This window comes from Erpetoichthys calabaricus, chromosome 13 (assembly GCF_900747795.2).
Source record: "Erpetoichthys calabaricus chromosome 13, fErpCal1.3, whole genome shotgun sequence".
In the NCBI taxonomy this organism is placed as follows: Eukaryota; Metazoa; Chordata; class Cladistia; order Polypteriformes; family Polypteridae; genus Erpetoichthys; species Erpetoichthys calabaricus.
Window position 1 is genome coordinate 10,750,667 of NC_041406.2, and position 25,314 is coordinate 10,775,980.

A 25,314-nucleotide genomic window follows, 5' to 3' on the forward strand; every position below is an offset into this window, starting at 1 on the left:
ATGAAAGGCACAATAGATAGATATAGATATGAAAAGCTCTATATAACAAATAGATAGATACAGTAGATAGATGTGAAAGGCACTATATGATTGATAGATAGATAGATAGACAGAGTGAAAGGCACTATATAATAGATAGATAGATAGAGTGAAAGGCACTATATAATAGATAGATAGATAGAGTGAAAGGCTATAGATAGATAGATAGATAGATAGAGTGAAAGGCACTATATAATAGATAGATAGATAGATCGATAGATAGAGTGAAAGGCACTATATAATAGATAGATAGAGTGAAAGGCTATAGATAGATAGATAGAGTGAAAGGCACTATATAATAGATAGATAGATCGATAGATAGATAGAGTGAAAGGCACTATATAATAGATAGAGTGAAAGGCACTATATAATAGATAGATAGAGTGAAAGGCACTATATAATAGATAGATAGATAGAATGAAAGGCACTATATAATAGATAGATAGAGTGAAAGGCTATAGATAGATAGATAGATAGAGTGAAAGGCACTATATAATAGATAGATAGATAGATAGAGTGAAAGGCACTATATAATAGATAGATAGAATGAAAGGCACTATATAATAGATAGATAGATAGAGTGAAAGGCTATAGATAGATAGATAGATAGAGTGAAAGGCACTATATAATAGATAGATAGATAGATCGATAGATAGAGTGAAAGGCACTATATAATAGATAGCTAGAGATAGATAGATAGATATGAAAGGCACTATGTAAGAAATAGATACAATAGATAGATGTAAAAGTCATTATATGATAGATAGAGAGATATGAAAGGCACTCTACAGTTGTGCTTGAAAGTTTGTGAACCCTTTAGAATTTTCTATATTTCTGCATAAATATGACCTAAAACATCATCAGATTTTCACTGAAATCCTAAAAGTAGATAAAGAGAAACCAGTTAAACAAATGAGGCAAAAATATTATACTTAGTCATTTATTTATTGAGGAAAATGATCTAATATTACATATTTGTGAGTGGCAAAAGTATGTGAACCTCTAGGATTAGCAGTTAGTTTGAAGGTGAAATACGAGTCCGGTGTTTTCAATCAATGGGATGACAATCAGGTGTGAGTGGGCACCCTGTGTTATTTAAAGAACCTCAGAAAAAGAGTTGTTGATGCTCATCAGACTGGAAAAGGTTACAAAACCATCGTCATAAATGCACAATACCCCAGGAATGAAAGTGGTCAATGTGATCATATTGAAATCAAGTAAGTACACCACAAACTATGACCATCTCTCCCATTCCGGGTGACAGGAGCAACTGAAGGCGAATTTATACCAAAGTTAGAATTGACAAATGGATGTCTTCTCTCTGCCTCATCAGTAATCTGGCTCCATAGGAAGTTATTCCACGTCTGGGTTTACCAGCTATCGTTTCATAAGGTAATAACAATAATAATAATAATAATTCTTTACATTTATATAGCACATTTCTCACCACTCAGAGCACTTCAGTGAGTGAGGATCCACTTCAACCACCACTGATGTGTATAATTCACAATGATGATGCGATGGTCCACTTCAACCACCACTGATGTGTATAATTCACAATGATGATGCGATGGTCCACTTCAACCACCACTGATGTGTATAATTCACAATGATGATGCGATGGTCCACTTCAACCACCACTGATGTGTATAATTCACAATGATGATGCGATGGCAGCCATTTTAGCACCAGTACGCTCACCACACGTGAGCTATTATGTGGTGAAGTGGTGAGAGAGATAGCCAATTAGAAGATTAGGGTGCCAGAATGACCAGGCTGTGGTGGCCAATTTAGCCAGGACATCGGGATACACCCTACTCTTTACGAACGATCCCCAGGAATCTTCTATGACTACAGAGAGTCAGGACCTTAGTTATACATCTCCTCCTAGTGCCACCAGTGCAGTCAAAATGGTGCTGTCCTTTAGGATGAGATGTATAACCGACGTTGTTAAGAATGACGTTGTGCCTAACAAGTTTGGTGTTCTACAAAAACAGGGAGCCTCTGAAAGCTCATCTCAAAGTTAACGTGCGAGAGTCTGAGGTTGATCTCTAATTTTAATTCTGAATCCATATATAGAATCTGGGATTTTCATATGCAAGGATTTTGAACATTTGGCAAGAAACTGTGTAATACGGCTTATTGTAGAAGCATTTAATTTGTTAAAGTTTTGCCTCAACACAGTTTTGTTTTCCATATCGGCACTGCTATTTTTGAGCCCCTTGTATTTGCCATTCCCTTGGCAAGGTTTTCCAGGATACACCACAGCATGCTAACTTCTGACATCATCAGAGCAACAGCTCATACTCAACAGTACCAGAGTATCCAGTTTTTGACCTGTACGGTACGCCTGCCTCTTGAGTTTGGGGCCAGGCTGCCTGAGGTGGTGAGGTCTTATAGAAAGGCCCACAGAATTTTGAGCTTATTAAGGTTATGATCTTAATTTTGAATGAGTTCTTGTCAGGTGTTTTGGGGAATTTACAAATGTCTATTCTGTTTTTTGTTTAACCCAATAGTTTCAAATCTACCATGTATTATTCACCTGGAGATGATGTGAAGGAGTTGAATAATTTTAGCGGTAATCCATGACCCCATTTTAGAGCAACTGTGCCAACAGTTGCATTGGTGATCCTACCCAGAATGGCCAGGGGAGTGCGTGGCATGCAATGTCATCAGAGCGACTGTATAAAGGAGAGCTCATGCATTTCTGGATCATCCGAGATTAAGGATAAACAAAGCGTTGGGTGTGTGTGATTATCTGGCGTGTGGACTCTGGTTTATGATCTTCACTCAGAATTTAGGAATTTTGTTTCTTGGTTAGTGTATTAGGCCTGAGGACAGATCACTTTGACATTTTGTTATTTTGAACTTGACACAAAACTTTGACAATGTCTTATCTTTTAATGGCGTCAAACATGACGATATAAAGGGTATTCCCTTAAATTCCTGGGTATCTAAGTTTAATGGTGTCACGTGTGTACACATTGGTAAACAGCTTAAAGTCTTAGACGATGGTAATTCTCCACCGAGACAGGAGATGGCGCTGGGTGCTAACAATCTATCTTCTCCCCCCTCTGCAGAAAGGGAGACTGACAGCGTTCCATCTGGGGTCCGTCCACCTGGACCCACCTTGTCCTCCCAGAATACCTGAAATCTGGAGAAGTCACCTTCTTGGGTCGGGTACCTTGAGCCCAAAGTTGTAATGACTTGCTTTTTTGCATTGTACACACGTATTTTCTTTTAATTCAGTTGTTCCAGTTACACGAGGTTGGCCGCAAGGTGCCCCAAATCTTTGACATTGTTCTGCTTATTCTTTACAGTGGAAATTAAATCTTTTCTCAATGATAAACTCAGCTTAACTGCAAATCAGTTTGACAATTTGTTTTTTTCTTTTTTTAACTTGGCACGTAATTTTAATGTCTCATCTTTTGGTCCATCTCCATTTAGTCTCAGTCTCACTCCCTGAGTCCGTATAGAAGGTTTGTAAATTTCTCTGGAATAGAATTTCCTGGGACACTGACATAAAATGAGCAACGGTATTTTGAATACACAATGGGCGGTCGGAAAATCGAGAGTCCACCTTTATGAGACGGATTTAGGAGTCATAGTGGACTATCAACTGCTAGACAGTGTTCAGAAGCCATTAAGAAGGCTAACAGAATGTCAGGTTATATAGCGCCTTGATGTGTGGAGTACAAGTCACAGGAGGTTCTGCTCAAACTTTATAACACACTGGTGAGGCCTCATCTGGAGTCCTGGGTGCAGTTTTGGGCCCACCAGACATAGCAGCACTAGAAAAGGTCCAGAGAAGAGTGACTTGGCTGATTCAGGGGTACAGGGGACGAGTTATGAGGAAAAATTAAAAGAGCTGAGCCTTTACAGGAGACGAAGAGGAGACCTGAGTGAAGTGTTTGAATTAGTCCAGTGGATCGAGACGGGGACTTTAAAATGAGTTCATCAAGAACACGGGGACACAGATGGAAACTTGTTAAGGGGAAATTTCACACAAACATTAGGAAGTTTTTCTTTGTACAAAGAACAATAGACAGTTGGAATAAGTGACCAAGTAGTGTGGTGGACAGTAAGACTTTAGGGACTTTCAAAACTCGACTTGTTCTAATAAAGGTCATTCCCTTAAATTCTGCGGTATCCAAGCTTGATGGATAGCAAACCTTTTCTTAAAGATAAACTTAACTTTCTTTTTGAAATCCTAACTACGAATCCTAGTTGTTGTTTTTTTTTTTGAACTTTTGATCGTGTTTTGGATTTTGATGAAAGATCTCTTTGATTCCTCGTTTTGACATCAGCACATCTTTTATATCTGTTTTGTTTTATTCATTTGTCTATGGTAATACTGCTGGTCATTTAGTTTCCATGCTTCTGTGTATCTTCCATTATGTTCTGTGTGTTTTGTGGGTGGTTCATCCAAGAGGCGGGGTCACCTGCCCATCACTATCAAGGGACTGCCCTCAGCCCTATAAAAGCTGTGGATAACCCACAGTCCCTTGCGGTTCATTGTGATGATGTGAGTATCTACTGTGATTTGCTGGAATTCTGACCTGGTGTTCTGTTTTTGACTACACATTCTGAATTTGGGACTGGGATTTGTTTGCCTTGGATGGCCATTCCCTTTTCAGACACCCCTTTCTTTTGTGCTCTTCAGATCTAATTTTTTGCCCGGAGCATTTATTTTTATTTTAATTCTAACATCGTCCTCTGTGTGACTAGTTGTTTTTTTTTATGGTGTTTCCACCTCTAAAGGTCATTTTGAGTATTTTTGGGACTTTCATGCTTGAGGCCTCCTCAGGAACTCTCTGTAGACCTCTGTGATCAGATCAGAGCAAGGGGATCAAACCATTTTGAAAGCTTCGAGTGCTCCCAAAAGCACAGTGGCCTCAAGATTTGTGAAATGGAAGAAGTTTAGATGCACCAGGACTCTTCCTAGAGTTGGCCATCAGGGCAGATGAAATTACTGGGCAAGGACAGCTTTAATCAGGGAGGTGGCCAAGAAGCTAATGATCACTCTAACAGAGCTTCAGGAGTTATCTGCTGAGATGGAAGAACCTGTTGGAAGGATGGCCATCTCAGCAGCATTCCATCAAGGAGGTCTTTATGGCAGAGTGGGTAACTCTCACTCGCAGTATGCCAAATTATATAGAAAGGACTCTGAGAGGACAAAGGAAAAAGATTCTCAGGTCTGATGAGACACAAATTGAACTAACTGGGCAGAACTCAAAGCACTCTGTGTGGCAAAGGCCATCATCTGCCCAATACCATCTCATGGTGGTGGCACCATCAAGCTATAGGGGTGTAGGGTCAAGGAGACCAGTCAGAATTGAGGCAAGGAGGAATGCATCCAAATACAGAGATGTCCTTGGAGAAAACCTCCTCAGAGGACATGCCACCTCAGACAGAGACGATATTTCACCTTGCAGCATGACAATGACCCACAGCCAAGACAGCACTTTAGGATACGTCTTGGGAGTGTCCTTACGTCCCCCAGATAGAATGGGCGTGGAGAGACCTGAAGATGGCAGTTTACAGACACGCCCCCAACCCCCCCCCCCACCCCCAAATTTAATGCCACTTGAGAGCATCTGCCAGGAAGAATTCAGGTGGGCAAATCTTGAAGAGACTTGCCAAGAAAATGCAACGTCGGAATTGCTGCCAAAAAGGCTTCTACAAAATAATAATTATTTACATTTGTAAAGTGCTTTTCATAGAGAGTGGGGAGCCACTTCAACCACCACTAACGTCCACCTGGATGATGCGATGGCAGCCATTCTGTACCACAAATGAGCTGTTAGGTGGTGTAGTGGTGGGAGAGACAGGGGATGATAATAGGGGGCCAGAATGACTAGGCCATGGTGGGCAATTTAGCCAGGACATCGGGTTACACCCTTACTCGTTATGAAGGATGTCCAGGGATCTTTAATGACCACAGAGAGTCAGGACCTCGGTTTTATGTCACATCCGAATGATGGCACCATTTTTACAGCCCAGTGTCCCTGTCACTGCACTGGGGGCATTGGGATCCACATTTACACCACAGGGTAAGCGCCCCCTGCTGGCCTCGCCAACACCTCTTCCAGCAGCAACCCAAGCTTTTTCCAGGATGGTCTCCTATCCAAGAACTCCCTGGGCCCAAAGATGCTTAGTTTCAGGTGGGTAACCTCTTCTGAAATTCAGGTGGTAAACTAAGGGTCTGAGTACGTGTAGAAATGGAAGATTTCAGTTTCTGATTTTTAATAAATTTGAAAACCCATCCATTTTCCAACCCGCTGAATCCAAACACAGGGGTCTGCTGGAGCCAATCCCAGGGCACAAGGCAGGAACCAATCCCAGGCAGGGTGCCAACCCACCGCAGGACACACACAAACACACCTAAGCACACACTAGGGCCAATTTAGAATCGTCAATCCACCTAACCTGCATGTCTTTGGACTGTGGGAGGTAACCGGAGCGCCCGGAGGAAACCCACGCAGACACGGGGAGAACATGCAAACTCCACGCAGGCAGGACCCGGGACGCGAACCCGGGTCTCCTAACTGCGAGGCAGCAGCGCTACCACTGCGCCACTGAAATTTGAAAACCTTTGTGAAAAAAAATGTTCTCACTTTGTTATTATTGGTAATTGACTGGTGACTGAAAATGTCAAATGTCAGTTAGTCAGTCATTTTCCAACCCGCTATGTCCTAACACAGGGTCATGGGGATCTGCTGGAACCAATCCCAGCCAACACAGGGCAGGGCACCAGCCCACTGCAGGGCACACACGCCCACATAGTGTACCTATTGAAAATGAAATCTCCAGCACAGTCAAGTGTGCAGAAAGTGAAGGGGTCTGACTGTGCTCTGAATCCTCTGGAAATGAAACATCTGCTCGTATGAGAAACAGATTGGAAATGAGTCACACTCATGTGGCTGAGGATGATGACGCGACTTTGGTAGCCCCTCTTTTTATCAGTAGGATATCATTAGACGAGGCCTCTGGCCACAGCACGCATGTAACATAACTGAAAGTGGGAGTCACGCCAGTTGAAACTTCAATAATAATAAAAACAAAATAAATAAAAGTGTGTTGAAATGAAATGGAGAAGGCCCGGCGTGTAATGAGTCAGGCCATAACTGTAAGAGACCCGAGAATAAACCAAACAAGTGAGCTCAGGGGAAACGGAACAACACATAAGGCTAAATAAAATGTATTATTATTATTATTATTATTAATAAGAAGAAAATAAACAATTTATTTGTGTATAGCCCACAATCAGCCAAGGAGTGCTGCAATGGGCTTTAACAGGCCCTGTCTCTTGACAGCCCCCCAGCCTTGACTCTCTAAGAAGACGAGGAAAAACTCCTCTTGTAGGGGAAATAAATGGAAGAAACCTCGGGAAAGGCAGTTCAAAGAGAGACCCCTTTCCAGGTAGGCTGGGTGTATAGTGGGTGTGAAAAAGAAGGGGGTCAATACAATATATTTGTCATTAATAAAAAGTCACCTGATAAACAGCTGCACACTCATTTTTATAAATGCGTAAATAGCTATTTACTTTGAATTTTCTTGCTTTTTGTCACCTGGACACAGAAGGCCACACTGCGAGGATTCTGCTTTTTGATTTCTCATGTGCCTTCAATACCATCCAGCCATCCCTGGTAAGGGGTAAACTTAGAGATATGCCGGTGGATGAGCCTGTGGTGTCCTGGGTGATGGACTGTCAGTCAGGCGGACCACCGTATGTGAGACTCGAGAACTGCGTGAGCAACACTGGAGCACCTCAGGGAACAGGCCTGTCTGCTTCAATCTGTACACCTCCGACTAGAAACAGAACAGCAGCTCAGGTCAACTGAGGACATTCTCAGATGATTCTGCACTTATGGGGTGTGTTGATAAGGGGGGAGACAGAGGAGAGGAGTCAGGGGGAGAAATTGGAGAACTGTCTGCAACTCAACGTTAGCAAAACCAAAGGAACTGCTTATTGATTTTCACTGCACCAAAGGGCCTCTATGTCTGCTCACTATTCAAGGAGTGCATGGAGAGGTGGTCTGCTCCTACAAGTATTTAGGGGTCCACATTATTAACAGGCTGGACTAGTCTCAGAACACAGAGCAACTGTAGAAGGAAAGAGTAGAGTGGACTCTTTCTCCTTAGTAGACTGTGTTCCTTTAATGTGGGAAGTGACATCCTTCATATGTTGTACAACTCTTCTGATGGTCAGTGGGATTTTATACACAGTGGTGTACTGGGCTACTCACTTCAAGAGGGGACCACTAAATCAACAGGCTAATTAAAAGGGCAGGCTCAGTTATGGGACACACTCTGGACTCCCCCCAGGAAAACAAAACTGAGTGCCATTATGAACAACACTGCACAACCTCTCTGTGACACACCAGCATTGAGGACTTTCAGACAACTACAGTCGACCCTTGATATACGACCGGCCTGACATGTGAACAACTTGGTTTACGACCAAAATTTTTGGTTTGAATTACGACCAATGTCTTGCGTTACGACCTGAATGCGGTCACGTGTATCCGCTTGTGCGATTGTAAACAAAAAGCCGAGAGCGTTTGTAAGCATCAGTCGGAGCCCAGATACATGTGTTTGTGAACGTAATTTTGGTCAGTACAGTGATTTATACAATTTATTTCGAAAATTGCTAAGGAAGGAAGAGAAGGTAACGAAGGTAAAGAAAGCGATCACAATCGAAACGAAGAAGGAAATTGTGCGGAAATATGAGAGTGGTATTCATGTGACCGATCTCGCTATTATGTACAGTATGTTGAAATCCACCATGTCGACAATTTTACAAAGAAAAGATTTGTATAAGGAGGCTCCTACTAAACAATAACCACCTTCCATTTCATTCTCCTCCTCCTCCCTTCCTGCAGCCAAAGATGTCAACTTAAACGGTGAGTACAATATGAAATTGTTGTTTCTGGTAGGCTAGGCACTTTTTATAACTTTTTGGTTAGTACATTAGAAAAATTATTGGTGTTCTTGGTAAATTATGCACATTATACAACCCTTTTTATTAAAAAAAGTTAAGTAAGTGTTGCTGTGGGCGGTTTGGAACACATTCAGGGCATTTCCATTATTTCTTACGGGAAAAATAGTCTCGACTTACAACCAGCCCTCGCGAACGAATTGAGTTCGTAAGTCAAGGGTCCACTGTAATTATTCAGCTGAAGTGGGACAAGAATTGTGATGGGAGCTCCTTTATACCAACAGTAATACGCCTGTATAGTGCCTCACTGGGACTGGGACAGCCAAGTCAGAAGTTTCCTTTCTTTTTAATTTTCTTTCTTTATAGTCGTTCTTGTGTATGTGTGTGTGTGTGTATTTATATATAATTACTTTCTATGTATTTATGTAATTATTTATTAAAGAGCTTCTGTAGAAAGCCAAATTTCTCCCTGGGGACAAATAAAGTTCTGTCTATCCATTTTATAGTGCCTTTCACATCTATCTATCTATCAGTTATATAGTGCCCTTTCTATCTATCTATCTATCTATCTATCTATTATATAGTGCCTTTCATATTTAAAACAAGTGGCTGTCAGTACTGTATGTACTGTATGTAGTGGGCTGAAGTGTAAACCTTTCAGGATATGAAAAATGCATTTCTTTAGCTTTCACAGATACACTTGGCATCATCACTATGAACATAATTTGATGTTGTGAATCATTTAAAGAGATGGACTCATCCTAAACAGAAAAATAAACGTAAACTGCAGTGGTGACTTGCAGAGCCGCCACCACCCCCTTCCCCCCCCCCCCCCCACACACACTCACGTCTCAGGGCTCCATTTTCTTTCTGTCTCCAGTCCTGCTGTTTTGTTCCATCTGTTACAAGATGACCGGCAGACCAGATCAGCGTCTTTCTGCTCACCATACGCAGTTCTATTACACGGCCATTGCTCTTCTCTAAATACCTCTGAGCTTTTAACATCATTTTCCTTACAATTAATTTTTTTATCAATGTCTTTCCCACTTCATTTTCAATTCCTATCAATATAGTTTTTACACAATATTCCCGTCAGTATTTTTTTCCCCCCATCAACCTCATTTTCCCTTCCATATCAGTTTCCAAACATCAAATTTGTATTAAGTATGATTTTTCCCATTGAATTTAATTTTTCCTTCAGTGTTGTTTATACATCAACATCAGGTGTTTCATAAATAGAATTTTTTGTCACCAAATTAAATTTTCTTTCAACATTGGTATTTCTATCATCATCAAATCTGAATCAAGTGTTTGTTTCCAAATCAACTTAACACCAAGTTCTACTCAACTTCAAAGATGTTTTCCCATCAATTTTAATTTTCCGTCAATAACATTTTTCCATCACATTCATTTCCCTCTTAATGTTGTTTTCCCATCGACATTAAATGACATTCATTTCAAAATCAACTTAACTTCAGAATCATTTTCTCATCTGCGTCCATATCATTTTTCCATGAACATACTTCCCTTGTGTATAATTTTTCCATCATATTTCATTTCTCTCTCAATATTCTTTTCCCATCGATATTAAAATGACATTACAGTAATTTCCAGTTAACTTCACTATCATTTTTCCATCAATATTGGTTGCCCATCAACATTAAATTATCCTTAACTATCATCTTCCCATCCATTTATTTTTCCTTTAATGTCATTTTCCAATCAACTTCACTTTCACTTCAATATCATTTTTCCATCAACAAATTTCACTTACGCATCATTGTTTTCGGCAAATTAAATTCCCCATTAATATCAAATTTACATTAAGGATTGTTTTCCAATCAACTTAACTTCAATATCAACTGTCACATCATTTTCCCATTGGCTTCCATCTCCCATCAACTTTAAATTTTCGAAATGTATATTTTTCCACCAAATTAATTTTGCCTTCAATATCGTTTGCCCACTTATGTCACATTTCCTTTTACTGTATTTCCATCCATCCATCCACTTTCCAACCCGCTAAATCCAAACACAGGGTCACGGGGGTCTGCTGGAGCCAATCCCAGCCAACACAGGGCACAAAGCAGGAACCAATCCCGGGCAGGGTGCCAACCCACCGCAGGACACACACAAACACACCCACACACCAAGCACACACTAGGGCCAATTTAGAATCACCAATCCACCTAACCTGCATGTCTTTGGACTGTGGGAGGAAACCGGAGCGCCCGAAGGAAACCCACGCAGACACGGGGAGAACATGCAAACTCCACGCAGGGAGGACCCGGGAAGCAAACCCGGGTCCCCAGGTCTCCCAACTGCGAGGCAGCAGCGCTACCCACTGCGCCACCGTGCCGCCTTTTACTGTATTTTTTCCTGTTACCTTAATTTTCTCTTAAGTAACACTCGCCCATCAATTTCAATTTCCCTTCAGTATCGATTTGCAATCATCATCAGATTATCCGTAATTGCTGTCTTCCCATCAAATTGGTTTCCCCTTCAGTATCCCTTTTCCCCAACAAATGCATTTCCCCTTAAATTTCTCTTTCCTTCAATATCATTTAGCCCTTTGGTATTGTTTTCCCTTTCATCCTCATCATTTACTCTACGCACATGGTCTTCTTCATCAGTATTATTTACCCCATCAGTTTCGTTAAACCCATCGATATCATTTCTTTTGTTTAACACATTGATGTTGTTTCTCCCATCAAAATCGTTTAACCCACTCATATTGTTTAAGCCACTGATATCATTTTTTTCCCATCAATATTGTTTAACTCATTGATATCTTTCTCCCAATAATGTGGATTAACACATTGATATCATTTTCCTGTAAACCCACTGATATTGTTCCTCCCGCACACAGACATTCTCATTACATGTAGTATCCTCACTTCTGACAGAAATCACTTAACTAACATCATTTAACCCAGAGTTTCTCAACCTTTAAGTATTTGCGACCCGAGTTTTCATAACAGTTATAATCGCACCCCCCCCCCCAGCGTTTCTTTGAAACCCTAATAAAATTTATTTCTATATTTTTTTGCTGCCGATACCCCACTACATGTTTAAAATTTCCCTATGAATAGCGAAATTACGCCACATATGGCAACATTCGCCCCACAGTTTGAGAACCGCTGATTTAACCCATTGATATGGTCTTTCCCTACAATATCATTTAATCTATCGTTATTCTCATCAGTATTGGTTGCCCCATCGCTATCGTTTTTCCCTTTAATATCGTTTAACCCATCAAGTGTTTTTTCACTTCAATATCATTTAATCCTCCAATATTTTATCCATTGATAATTGTTTTTCACATCAGTATTGTTTACCCTTCAATATTATTAAATCTACTGATATTTGGTCTATAGATACTGTTTGATTCATCAGTATCATCTGTCCCACTGATATCGTTTTTCCTCTTAATATCATTTAACCCATCAGTATCATTTTTTCCTTTCAATATAATAATAATAATAATTCATTACATTTATATAGCACTTTTCTCAGTACTCAAAGCGCTATCCACACAGGGAGGGACCGGGAAGCGAACCCACAATCTTCCACAGTCTTCCACAATGATTAAAATATCATTTAATCAACTGATATTTTATCCATTTATATTGGTATTCTCATCAGTATTTTTTCCTTTAATATTGTGTAACCCATTGGTATTGTTTTCCCCTTCAATATAATTTACCCCATCAGTATCATTTTTCCCTTTTAATATCGTTTACCCCTTTAATTTTGTTTAACTCATCGGTATTTTTTCCCTTCAATATTGCGTGATGTACAGATATTTTGTCCACTGCTATTGTTTTTTTCCTCAGTATCATCAGTGCCCCACTGCTATTATTTTTCCTTTTAATATCATATAACCCATCAGTATTGTTTTTTCCCCCTACAATATCATTTAGTCTATTGTTATTCTCCTCACTATTGTTTTCCCCTTTAACACCATTTAACCCATCAGTATTGTCTTTTTTCCTTTCAATATCATTCCATCCACTGATATTTTATCCATTTATATTGTTTATCCCATCAGTATCATTTTTTTCCTTTATTATTGCTTATCCCTTTAATTTCCTTTAACCTATCGATATTTTGTTTTCCTTCAATATCGTTTAATCCGGTGCGTCCCAAAGTAAGTCCTGGCTGCGGGTTTTTGTTCCAACCAACTTCTGTGTTGAATTGGACTCCTTAGCCCAGTGAAGTGAGCTGTTATTTTCCAGTTTCTGTGTTTTGGAGTCAATGGAGAATTACGTTTGGTAATTTTTTTTATTAAAATGTACAAAGCACTTACAAGGGGATAGTTTAACTTTTTAACAATTTTATGCCCGATTTTCATTCTGCTTTTCCAGGTGATCTGATTGTTTAATTTGTGATCTACTAATTAGCGGGTTTGACACTGAAGTTATTGCGGCCTTTCATCATTCAATGTTGTAATTGGCTGTCAGTTCTGTTTGTTTTATTTATCATTATTAGGATACAATGAAGGGTAAAAACTGCACAAAACAAATAACAAAACAATAGGACAACAGCAAAAGAGGGGCAAGTGTTTAAAAATGAAACAAAAGAAGAAATATTTCTAAATGTCTTATAAATGTAAAAATCACACTGCTGTGCTTTTCTAAAGGCAGAATAAGAAAGAAGGGAAAAAACAGCATCTAAATAAATGAGATCAATTAATATCACTAATTGGGAATTTGGCATCCACAGGGGGTCCTCAGGACTGAGTTTGGGAACGGCTGGTTTAACGGACTGATATTTTATCCATTAGTATTGGTTTTCTCATCAGTATCGTTTTTCCCTTTTATATTGTTTACCCCTTTAACTTTGTTTAACTCATTGGTATTTTTTTCCCTTCAATATTGTTTAATCCACTGATATTTTGTCCATTGATATTGTTATTTCCATCAGTATCATCTGCCCCTCTGCTGTTGTTTTTCCCTTTAATATTATATAACCCATCAGTATCGTTTTCTTCTCCCCTACAATATCATTTAATCTACTTTTATTCTCATCATTATTGGTTACCCCCCCACCACTATTGTTTTCCCCTTTAACACCATTTAACCCATCAGTATTGTCTTTTTTCCTTTCAATTTCATTTCATCCACTGAAATGTTATCCATTGATATTGTTTCAGTATCATTTACCCCTTTAATTTTGTTTAACCGATCAGTATTTTGTTTTCCTTCAATATCGTTTAATCCACTGATATTTTATCCATTGATAGTGTTTTTCCCATCAGTATCATTTGCCCCATTGATATTGTTTCTCCTCTTAATATCGTTTGCCCCATTTCAGTATCATTTAACCTATTGATATAATTTCTCCCATCAATATAATTTAATCCACTGATAGTGTGTTCCCCTTAAATATTGTTTAACCCACTGATATCTTTTGTTAATTAATATGGATTAAGCCAGGGGTTCCCAAACTTGGTCCTGGGGGTCCACTGTGGCTGCAGGTTTTTGTTCCAACCAGCTTCACAATCAGTGACAACACCTGATAACGCTGATCTCAATTAATTAGCTTTTATTTATTTTTTCCCTTCTCTTATTCGACATTCAGAAAAGCACAGCAGCATGATTTTTACATTTATAAGAGATTTAGGAATATTTCTGCTTTTGCTATTGATTTAAATGCTTAACTCTCTTGTGTTGATTTCATTATATTTTGCCCTTTCTCTGTGCAGTTTGCTTCTTTCATTGTATTTTATTAATGACAATTTAAAACGAGCAGAGCAGACACCCAGGCAAACAACACAGAATCACGAAAGGCTGCAACTACTTTAGCATCAGACCCACTAATTAGAAAATAATGGATTAGTTAAACAATGAGAACACCTAGAAAAGTAGAATGAAAATCAAGATGGAAACATCTCTCTATTAGATAAAAAAAATCCTGTGACGAGACGAGACTTTTTTAAAGAGATTTTTTTCAAGTCCTGCGAGACGAGACTTTGGCCATGAGAGTTTTTTCAAGTCCTGCCCTCCTGTCAACCATATTGAACCACACTCGCGGTCCTCTCACCTCTCATTTGTGTGAATGCTTTTGTCAGACACAGTTCCTGCTCTCTCACCATAAATTTTTACGTTTTCCTCACTTTAAGTTCCCAATTAAAGGAGACGTATTATGTCCAAATCTTATTGAGGAATTTCATCCTGAGGGGGAAACAATGAGTAGACGGGCAATCCTAGAACGAGAAACGATGAAGTTGAACGAATTAACATGAAAAACGATGATCAGTTACACTGCAGTATCAATAGACTCTGCTGAAACAGTTGGTGGTGATCGTGCGGAAGATGACAACACCAATGTACAATATCACGAAGAACATCTACAACTGTTAACACCAGCCGGTCTTACACCAGCTGAACTACTGTAGAAAGAAGGATGTATCCAAGAAAGGTAATGTAGTCCATCTTTTGTGGATAACATTAGACACCAAAGGAGATCTTGATATGCCATTCGTATTAAAACATTTACAGTTTCCCGTTAGAATAGCTTTTGTAAAGACAATTAACAAATCTCAGGGACAAGCATTTGAAAAAGTCATTTAATTAAAAGAGAGAAAGAAACGAAATTCACTCACAGGCAGTTATACGTTGCGTTGTCACGATGAAAGTCCACACACAGAATCAAAATTCAATGCGATGAACATTTCATTCAAAAAATTGTTTTTACGGATGTTTTACAGTAAAAGTGTATATTTAAAAAGTATTTGTGTGTTAATTTCAAAGCCAAACAGAACAAAATCATATCACACAACGAATAACTCTAACGCAACATGAAACATAATTTACTTTCAAATTATTATGTTTTACTATTTTTTAATACACTTAATTACTCGCTGTAATGTAAAATAGTTAGAAAATTGTATATCCGCATCCCCATACACGAGCGGCAGAACTGCAAAGAGGCTAGCGTGTAGCACCGGCCTGGGGATCGGCGAGCAAAGTGAGCAGGGGGTAAAGCCCCATAATTGTTAAAAAGAAAAAAAAATACTTTATTCCCATATAACTGCTTGGTGCATTTCAATATATACAGTCATATGAAAAAGTTTGGGAACCCTCTCAGCCTGCATAATAATTGACTCTCCTTTCAACAATAAAGATAACAGTGGTATGTCTTTCATTTCCTAGGAACATCTGAGTACTGCTGTGTGATTTTTAGTGACGCAGTATTTAGTCGTATGAAATTAAATCAAATGTGAAAAACTGGCTGTGCACAAATGTGGGTCCCCTTGTCATTGTGCTGATTTGAATGTCTGTCACTGCTCAATGCTGATTACTTGGTTGATGAGCTCATTAAGCCTTGACCTTCATAGACAGGTGTGTCCATCATGAGATATAAAGGTATTTAAGGTGGTCAATTACAAGTTGTGCTTCCTTCCCTTTCATTTTCCTCTGATGAGTGACAGCATGGGATCCTCAAAGCAACTCTCCAAAGATCTGAAAACAAAGATTGTTGAGTTTCCTGGTTTAGGGGAAGGCTACAAAAAGCCATCTCAGAGGTTTAAACTGTCAGTTTCAACTATAAGGAGTGGAATCAGGAAATGGAAGGCCACAGGCACAGTTGCTGTTAAACCCAGCAGGTCTGGCAGGCCAAGACAAATACAGGAGCGGCATATGAGCAGGATTGTGAGAATGGTGACAGACAACCCACAGATCACCTCCAAAGACCTGCAAGAACATCTTGCTGCAGATGGTGTATCTGTACATCATTCTACAATTCAGCGCAATTTGCACAAAGAACATCTGTATGGCAGGGTGATGAGAAAGAAGCCCTTTCTGCACTCACGCCACAAACAGAGTCGCTTGTTGTATGCCAATGCTCATTTAGACAAGACAGATTCATTTTGGAACAAAGTGCTTTGGACTGATGACACACAAATTGAGTTATTTTGTCAAACCAAAAAGCACTTTGCATGGTGGAAGAAGAACACCGCATTCCAAGAAAAACACCTGCTACCTATTTTCACATTTGGTGGAGGTTCCATCATGCTGTGGGGCTGTGTGGCTAGTTCAGGGACTGGGGCCCTTGTTAAAGTCGAGGGTCAGATGAATTCAACCAAATATCAACAAATTCTTCAGGATAATGTTCAAGCATCAGTCACAAAGTTGAAGTTACGCAGGGGTTGGATATTCCAACAAGACAATGACCCAAAACACAGTTGGAAATCTACAAAGGCATCCATGCAGAGGGAGAAGTAGAATGTTCTGGAATGGCCGTCACAGTCACCTGACTTGAATATCATCGAAAATCTATGGGATGATTTGAAGCAGGCTGTCCATCAACTTGAAGTGAAGTGGAGAGATTTTGTATGAAGAATGGTCAGAAATACCTCCATCTAGAATCAGACACTCATCAAAGGCTATAGGAGGATAGCATCTAGAGGCTCAACTAAGTATTGATGTCATATCTCTGTTGGGGTGCCCACATTTATGCACCTGTCTAATTTTGTTATGATGCATATTACATATTTTCTGTTAACCCAATAAACAATGTCACTGCTGAAGTACTACTGTCTCCATAAGGCATGTCAAATATTAAAAGGAAGTTGCTACTTTGAAAGCTCAGCCAATGAGAAACAAAAATCCAAAGAATTAAGAGGGGTTCCCAAAGTTTTTCACATGACTGTATATATATCAGTTTTTCTTTTACCAAACTTTAGTTTTCTAATTCAGGCAATCTCGGTAGTAACAGTTGACTTAATTAGCCCAGGAGTCCAATTCAAAACAGAAGTTGCTTGGAACAAAAACCTGCAGCCACAGGGGGTCCCCAGGACTGACATTGAGAACCCCTGGTTTAACCCATTGATATAATTTTCTCCCACCAATATAATTTAATCCACTGATATCGTTTTCTCCTTAAATATCATTTAACCCACTGATATCTTTCTCTAATTGATATGGATGAACCCATTGATATAATTTCTCCCTTCACTATCATTTAGCCCACTGTTGCCGTTTCTCCGGTACTTGCACTCTCTCTACATACAGTTAAATATCCTCCCTTCTGATACAGACATGTCCATCCCCTCTTAATTACGGTTGTTTAGTTCACAGAATGACACCCTTCAATAACGGGGCCCACCCAGACCACTGCAGTAGTGACATTCACACAGATCTATTTACATATTTATTGAACTTCAATCAGAACATTTCAAAGTAGTTTATAAAAACATGAAATCTATCACTCATCAGCAGAACACAGAGGACCGATTACAAGAGGGAGTCTGAAGGACAGCAGAAGGGGTGTGTGGCGTGTGGGGGTCAGAAATGAAGCACTGAAGAGAGGAGCAAAGGTTCATCAGCAGGAAAGGATGAGGAAGAGGAGGGATGTCAGAAGACAGCAAGAGAAGAGGAAGAAGAAGAACCGCAGGTCTGCTAAGGTCCAGTGGGCTTTTAGAGGCGAGTGACCCGGAAAGAGACTGGTGCACAACAGTAAGCTGGTGAAGAGAAGAGAAAAGGAAAATTATGTAGAAACGTAAAAGGAAAGCAGGGCTACAGATTTAAACAGCTTAAGTCACCAAGTAAGAGAGGAGGAAAACTTTACAAAAATCTTTAGGCTCAAATACAAACCACTCAGACTGCATGCGAGTGAATAACATTATTTTATATAGCGCCTTTCCATAGTCAGCACCACCCCTAAGCATTTTTAAAAATGTTTCAATGTCTCCATGACTGGAGCAATGGCGAGTTACCAGACCCCCTTAATATCACATGACTTTGTAATGTTATATAGCGCCTTTCCACAGTCAGCACAACCCGAAAGGTTACAATAAAACCGTTGCACATGGGCTTATCTTGCTCAACTGTTAGAATCCTAACTCTCCTCTGTTAAGTCAGTGAGTAACTGATGTTATATACTATTGGAAATTGGAAAAAAAATCAAATTCTCACTTTGTGGATCTGTGCAGAACGTTATAAAACCTGGCAGGATCAAATCAATACCATTTTAGAATAAGCCTTTTAATTGAGGAAGCGGATTGTCTCCCCTCTTTTGTTTACTCTGTTTATCTTTATTTATTTATAAATTTATCTATTTACTTATTTATACTAGTCTAAAGTTTTACTCTTGCTGGCCTGTCTCTCTTTCTCATGGGTGGGGGTGGATTTGTTTTCGAACCCATTCTTGTAAGACTTGACTTATTTGTATGGAATGTTATTTGATTTTAATAAAATAAAAAAAAAAAACCATTTTGATCTCTCATGGACTGGGGCCTACAGTGGGCTGGCACCCTGCCCGGGCTTTGTTTCCTGCCTTGCGCCCTGTGTTGGCTGGGATTGGCTCCAGCAGACCACCCGCGACCCTGTAGTTAGGATATAGCGGGTTGGATAATGGATGGATGGATGGACTGGGACGTTGACAAGTTATGCAACTTCCTTGGTGTCACAGAGGAAGGCAGTGTTGGACATATTGTGACATTATATAGCGCCTTTCCACAGTCAGCACAATCACTAGGCATTTTAAAATTTGTTTTGATCATCTCTATGACCAGAGTGGTGCAGAGCTATGAGACTCCATTAATGTAACACGACCGATTATCTTGCAGTCTTATATAGTGCCTTTCCACCATCAGCACAATCACTAGGCATGTTTAAATTTGTTTTGATCATCTCTATGACCAGAGCGGTGCAGAGCTATGAGACTCCATTAATGTAACATGACTGATTATCTTGCAGTGTTATATAGCGCCTTTCCACAGTCAGCACAATTCCTGGGCTCTTTTTAAATGAATTTTAAAACTTTTGATATCTCAGGGACTGGCAGCACTGGTGAGTTATGTGACTTCCTTGGTGTCATGAAGGTACACAGTGGCGGAGAAGGCACCTAAGATATTGTGACATTATGTAGCGCCTTTCCACAGCCAACACAATCCCTAGGCATGTTTAAATGTGTTTTGATATCTTGATCTCTGGAGTGGTGGCAAGTTACAAGACTTCGTAAATGTGACAAAACTTATTTCCTTACAATGTTATATTTAGTGCCTTTCCACAGTCAGTGCAATCCCGAGGTCCTTTTAAATTACAATAAAACTGTTTTGATCTCTCAGGGACAAGTTACGTGACTCCCTTGATGTTGGAAAGCAGTGGTTGAGACTGCACCTAAGATACAGTTGACATTATATAGTGCCTTTCCACCGTCAGCACAGTCTCTAAGCATGTTTAAATTTGTTTTGATCATCTCTACGACCGGAGCGGTGTAGAGCTATGAGACTCCATTAATGTAACATGACTGATTATCCTGCAGTGTTATATAGCGCCTTTCCACAGTCAGCACAATCCCATGGCACTTTCTAAAGTAACGTTGAAACTTTTGATATCTTGGGGATTGGCACACTGGTGATTTAAGTGACTCCCTTGATGCCATGTTGGGAAGCAGTGGTGGAAACTGCACCTAAGATATCGTGATGCTATTTGTTTTGATCATCTCTATGACCGGAGCGGTGCAGAGCTATGAGACTCCATTAATGTAACACGACCGATTACCTTGCAGTGTTATATAGCGCCTTTCCACCGTCAGCACAATCACTAGGCATGTTTAAATTTGTTTTGATCATCTCTACGACCGGAGCGGTGTAGAGCTATGAGACTTCATTAATGTAACAAGAACGATTATCCCGCAGTGTTATATAGCGCCTTTCCACAGTTGGCACAATCCCATGGCACTTTCTAAAGTAACATTGAAACTTTTGATATCTCGGGGATTGGCACATTGGTGATTTATGTGACTCCCTTGATGTCATGTTGGGAAGCAGTGGTGGAAACTGCACCTAAGATATTGTGATGCTATTTGTTTTGATCATCTCTATGACTGGAGCAGTGCAGAGCTATGAGACTTCATTAATGTAACACGACCAATTATCTTGCAGTGTTATATAGCGCCTTTCCACAGTCAGCACAATCACTAGGCATGTTTAAATTTGTTTTGATCATCTCTATGACCAGAGTGGTGGAGAGCTATGAGACTTCATTAATGTAACACGACCAATTATCTTGCAGTGTTATATAGCGCCTTTCCACAGTCAGCACAGTCTCTTGGGTATTTTTAAAATGATAATAAAACAGCTTCTCTACTTCCACGACCAGACGGGCGCTGATTTATATAACTCGGCACTCAGCCCTGGCAGCTGGCCCAGTCGCGCTGTGGTTGCCAGTCCAGGTCCTTCTCCCGCAGACCGCACTGACCAGGCTCACAAGGTTTATCGGATGAAAGGATGTCAAAGGGCGTCATAAATACGCAGTGGCAGAAATTCCCATAACACATGGCTTGTATTCCTGGAAGAGGATGTGTAACAGGCTGAGCTGTAAGTATTGCTTCACAGGAAGATGGAATCAAGATGTCCAGTAATTGTGGGCGCTGACACACCATGTTTAGGCGGAAGACAGTGAAAGAGGAGCAGCTCTGAATGACAACTTGGCCACACAAGGGCGCATGGGAAAGGCTTTGCTCTATCAGCACATTGGCCCTTTAAGGCTCCGTCTTGAAGGAGTGAGCGCCGCTTCAGACGTAAACAGGGCTGGAATTCACTTTCAAGTGGCAAATGAGCACCTTCACCTTCGGTCATGTTGATAAAACTGTGTGATTGAGGGGTCTGAAGTCGGGCAGACTGGTGGTGGGGTGTCCTTACGAGGTCAGGCCATTAACTCTTTTAGGGTGGACATCGACTTTTGTCGGCACAAAGGGGCTGAGGGTGGATGTCAACTAAAGTTAACATCCAGGGGGGTGATACAAGCTGTAAACATTGATAAATCTCACAGGTATGTCATAAATAGACCCCACCGTGCTAGGAGGACCATTAGCCTCGTTGACTTGACGTCAGATGCCCACGTGGGCGCGAGGAGAGCAGACAACGTCTAGAATGGCGTTGACATCAGGTGAGGGAGCGTTACTCCATGGATTAATAATATGAGGGACGTTTTATATACACACTTTTATATTTTCATTGGAAACGGTGAAGGCGGGAGAAGCAGTAATTGGACATTAAAGAGGTGGTACGACACGGGGAAAACTGCACCACAAAGGAAGGTGTCTACAGTATATAGAAAAATGATGTCATTTGTTTGTGAAATTCTTAATAAATATAGTTAAAAAAAGCAAGGAAACATTTTGAACGTTCCTTGTACATTTATTATGTATTATTTATTTATATATTTATTTATTTTGTGTATTATTGCTGAATTAGGGAATGGCCAACAGAGCTGTCGTATTACACTTGATGTCCTGAATGTCACCACAATGTCTTCCTTTCAACATTTCCTTTATTTTTGGGTAAAGAAAAAATGTCCTTGGGGACCAGATCAGGTGGGCAGGGAGGCTGTTCCAATACAGTTATTTGGCTAAAAACTCCCTCGCAGACTGTGCCATGTGAGCTGGCGTGTTGTCGTGATGTAAGAGCCACGAGTTATTTTTGATGAAAAGTTCACGTGGTTTTCGTCTAACTTTTTCTCTGTCGATGTTTACTTGGTCTACTATGCTTCTCACAGTCAGCTGACATTTTTAACGCACAATTTGACAAATTTTTGCAATGTTTCCGTCAGTTCTGCGCGTTACTGGCCACCCTGACCTCTCCTTATCAGTGACGCTTTCTCTCCCCACAGAAAAACGTTTAATCCATTTGTATGCTGCCATTTTGTTCATGGCATTATCCCTATAAACTTGGACTAACACGTTCCTGATTTCACTTCCACTCTTGCCAAGTTTAATGAGAAATGTAATGTTTGCTCGTTGCTCTAATGCAAACTCTGATATTCTCACGACGGCACACATGAGCACGCAACAACAATAACGAATGCCACTCAGCAAGACCCTGCCACACGTCGACACGAACACGGCTGTGAGAAACTGATACACTAAGGTTATGAAACCTTATTAAGCTGTTTGTGCAATGCTGCCAATGTAAGCGCACGGTGGCAAGTTCGAGAACTTAATTGTCGATGTCATATATTAACACCACCTTTAGACGTCTTCACCTTTCCATATCTTGTTATGCTCTAGCCTTGTGCTAAAATTTATTTTTCCTGTCATCAAGCAACACTCAATACCCCAGCAGAGTGACAAAGTGAAAATGGGATTTTTTGGAACTTCCGCAGATGTTATTAAATATGAAAAATTGGGAGTGGTCTCCCCTCGACTTTCTCGTATATTCAGATATTGGGATGGATATTTGAGGAGTAAACCGCAAGACAAGGATTATATTTTTATATTATGTACATTAAAGAACCATCAACAACAAATCAAATTAAATTAATGATATATTGAACAGTTATTATAAAAGTAAAATTGAATAAATCAGACTCTGCAGCTACATTAATAAAAGGTAAAGTACCACTTCCAGTTAGCAGAAATAGCCCAAAAGTTGAAAGAAATCTACGTTTTGTACCTAATACTTGTATGCAAAATTTGGTAAACTGAAGTGAAAGCGATCTCAAGTTATCGTGTTTACACACACAGACATAATCCCAGAAATGGTATGTTCGGACTCAGGGAGGTCTAAAACGCTGAGATTTATCAAAATCTTGACATTGAATCTTTGGACGATTACAATACTTTCCCTATGAGAAAGTAAATCAGACTCAGGAAGGTCTAAAACGTCGAGATTCATTAAAATCTCGACATCGAATGTTTGGAGGATTTCAATACTTTCCCTATACTTTATATACGAGAAAGTCAGGGAGGTAAAAAACTTCGAGATTCATCAAAATCTCGAAATCAAATTTTTGGACGATTACAATAATTTCCCTACACTTTGTATACTAGAAAGTAAAAAACGGAAATATCACACTGACACAATTATTCAGACCCTTTGCTTTGGCTCAGGTGCTCCTTCTGTTGATCATCATTGAGATGTTTCTACATCTTGTTTGGGGTCCACCTGTGGCCCATTCAATTGACTAGACTGATTTAGTTAAGGCACACATTTGTCTATAGAGGGTCCACTGATGACCAAAGCCCAAGCCATGAGGTCCAAGGACCTCCTTGTAGAGCTTAGAGACAAAATTGTGTGGAGGCACAGATCTGAGGAAGGACACAAAAAACACTTTCCTGTAACATTAAAGGTTTTCAAGACCACAGGGGGGTTAAGAAGTCTGGAACATCTATGACTTTTCCTAGAGCTGGCCACCCAGCAAAACTGAGCAATCAGGGCGAATAGGACCTTGGTAAGAAAATGACCAAGAAACTGATGGTCACTCTGGCTGAGCTCCAGAGAACCAGCTTGAAAATGGGAGAAAATTCCAGAAGCAGAACTACCAGAGCAATACTCCAGCTTTATGGCAGAGTGGCCAAACAGAAGCCTCTCCTCAGTAAATAAAACAAATAACATAAGGAAGCCCACTTGGAGTTTGCAAAAAGGCACTTGATGGACTCTCAGACGGTGAAAAACAGGACTCTCTGCTCTGATGAAACCGAGATTAGCGTCATGTCTTTAGGAAACAAGGCAGTGCTCATCACCTGTGCAATACCGATCCAATGGTACAGCATATGTGGGCCGGTATGAGTGGCTGGGAGAGATAAACGGAGCAAAGTACAGAGAGATCCTTAATGAAAACCTGCCCAGAGCACTCTGGACCTCAGTCTGCTGGCCGAAGGTCCACCTTCCAACAGGACAAGCCAAAGACAACACAACTGTGGCTTAGGGTCCCAACTCTATGAATATCCTTGAGTGGCCCAGACTTGAACATCTCTGGAGAGACTTGAAAATAGCTGTCCATCTATGGATGGTCTCCATTCAATCTGACACAACTTGAGAGGATCTGCAGAGAAAAAAATGGCAGAACATCCCCAAATCCAGGAGTGTAAAGCTTCTCATGTCATACCCAAGACGACTCCAGGCTGGAATGATTGCCAAAGAGGCTTCGTCGAAGTAAAGGGTCCAACTTGTGCCAATGGGATATTTCAGTTTTTTTATTTTTAAAAACTAGGGAGCTCCGCCCCCAGCTTGCTTTGCTCGCCCACCTCCGGGTTTGGTTTACCGGATATACAATTTAAAGAGATTATTATTTTCATGGGTATTGTTACATATGAATTATTTTTACTTTTACTTTAAAACAATATTTGGAATTATCTTTTCGTCAGTATTGCATTGAATTTTGATTCCGTGTCTAGAGTTGAGTTACATTGTGACAACACAACACATAACTTCCCATGAGTGAATATTGTTTCTCTAAATAAACCAACTTTTTCGAATGTTTGTCCCTGTGATTTGTTAATTGTCATAGTAAAAGCTCTTCTAACGGGAAACTGTAAACGTTTTAATACGAATGGCATATCAAGATCTCCTTTGGTGTCTAATGTCATTAGTGAAGATGTAC

The 25,314-nt window shown here is 40.1% G+C and overlaps 1 protein-coding gene across 1 annotated transcript in view; it reads right to left on the reverse strand.

The window, feature by feature from the left end:
* cobl (cordon-bleu WH2 repeat protein) overlaps window positions 1-25,314 on the reverse strand; it is a 333,465-nt gene that overhangs the window by 71,450 nt on the left and 236,701 nt on the right. The gene's annotated exons all lie outside the window — the stretch shown is intronic.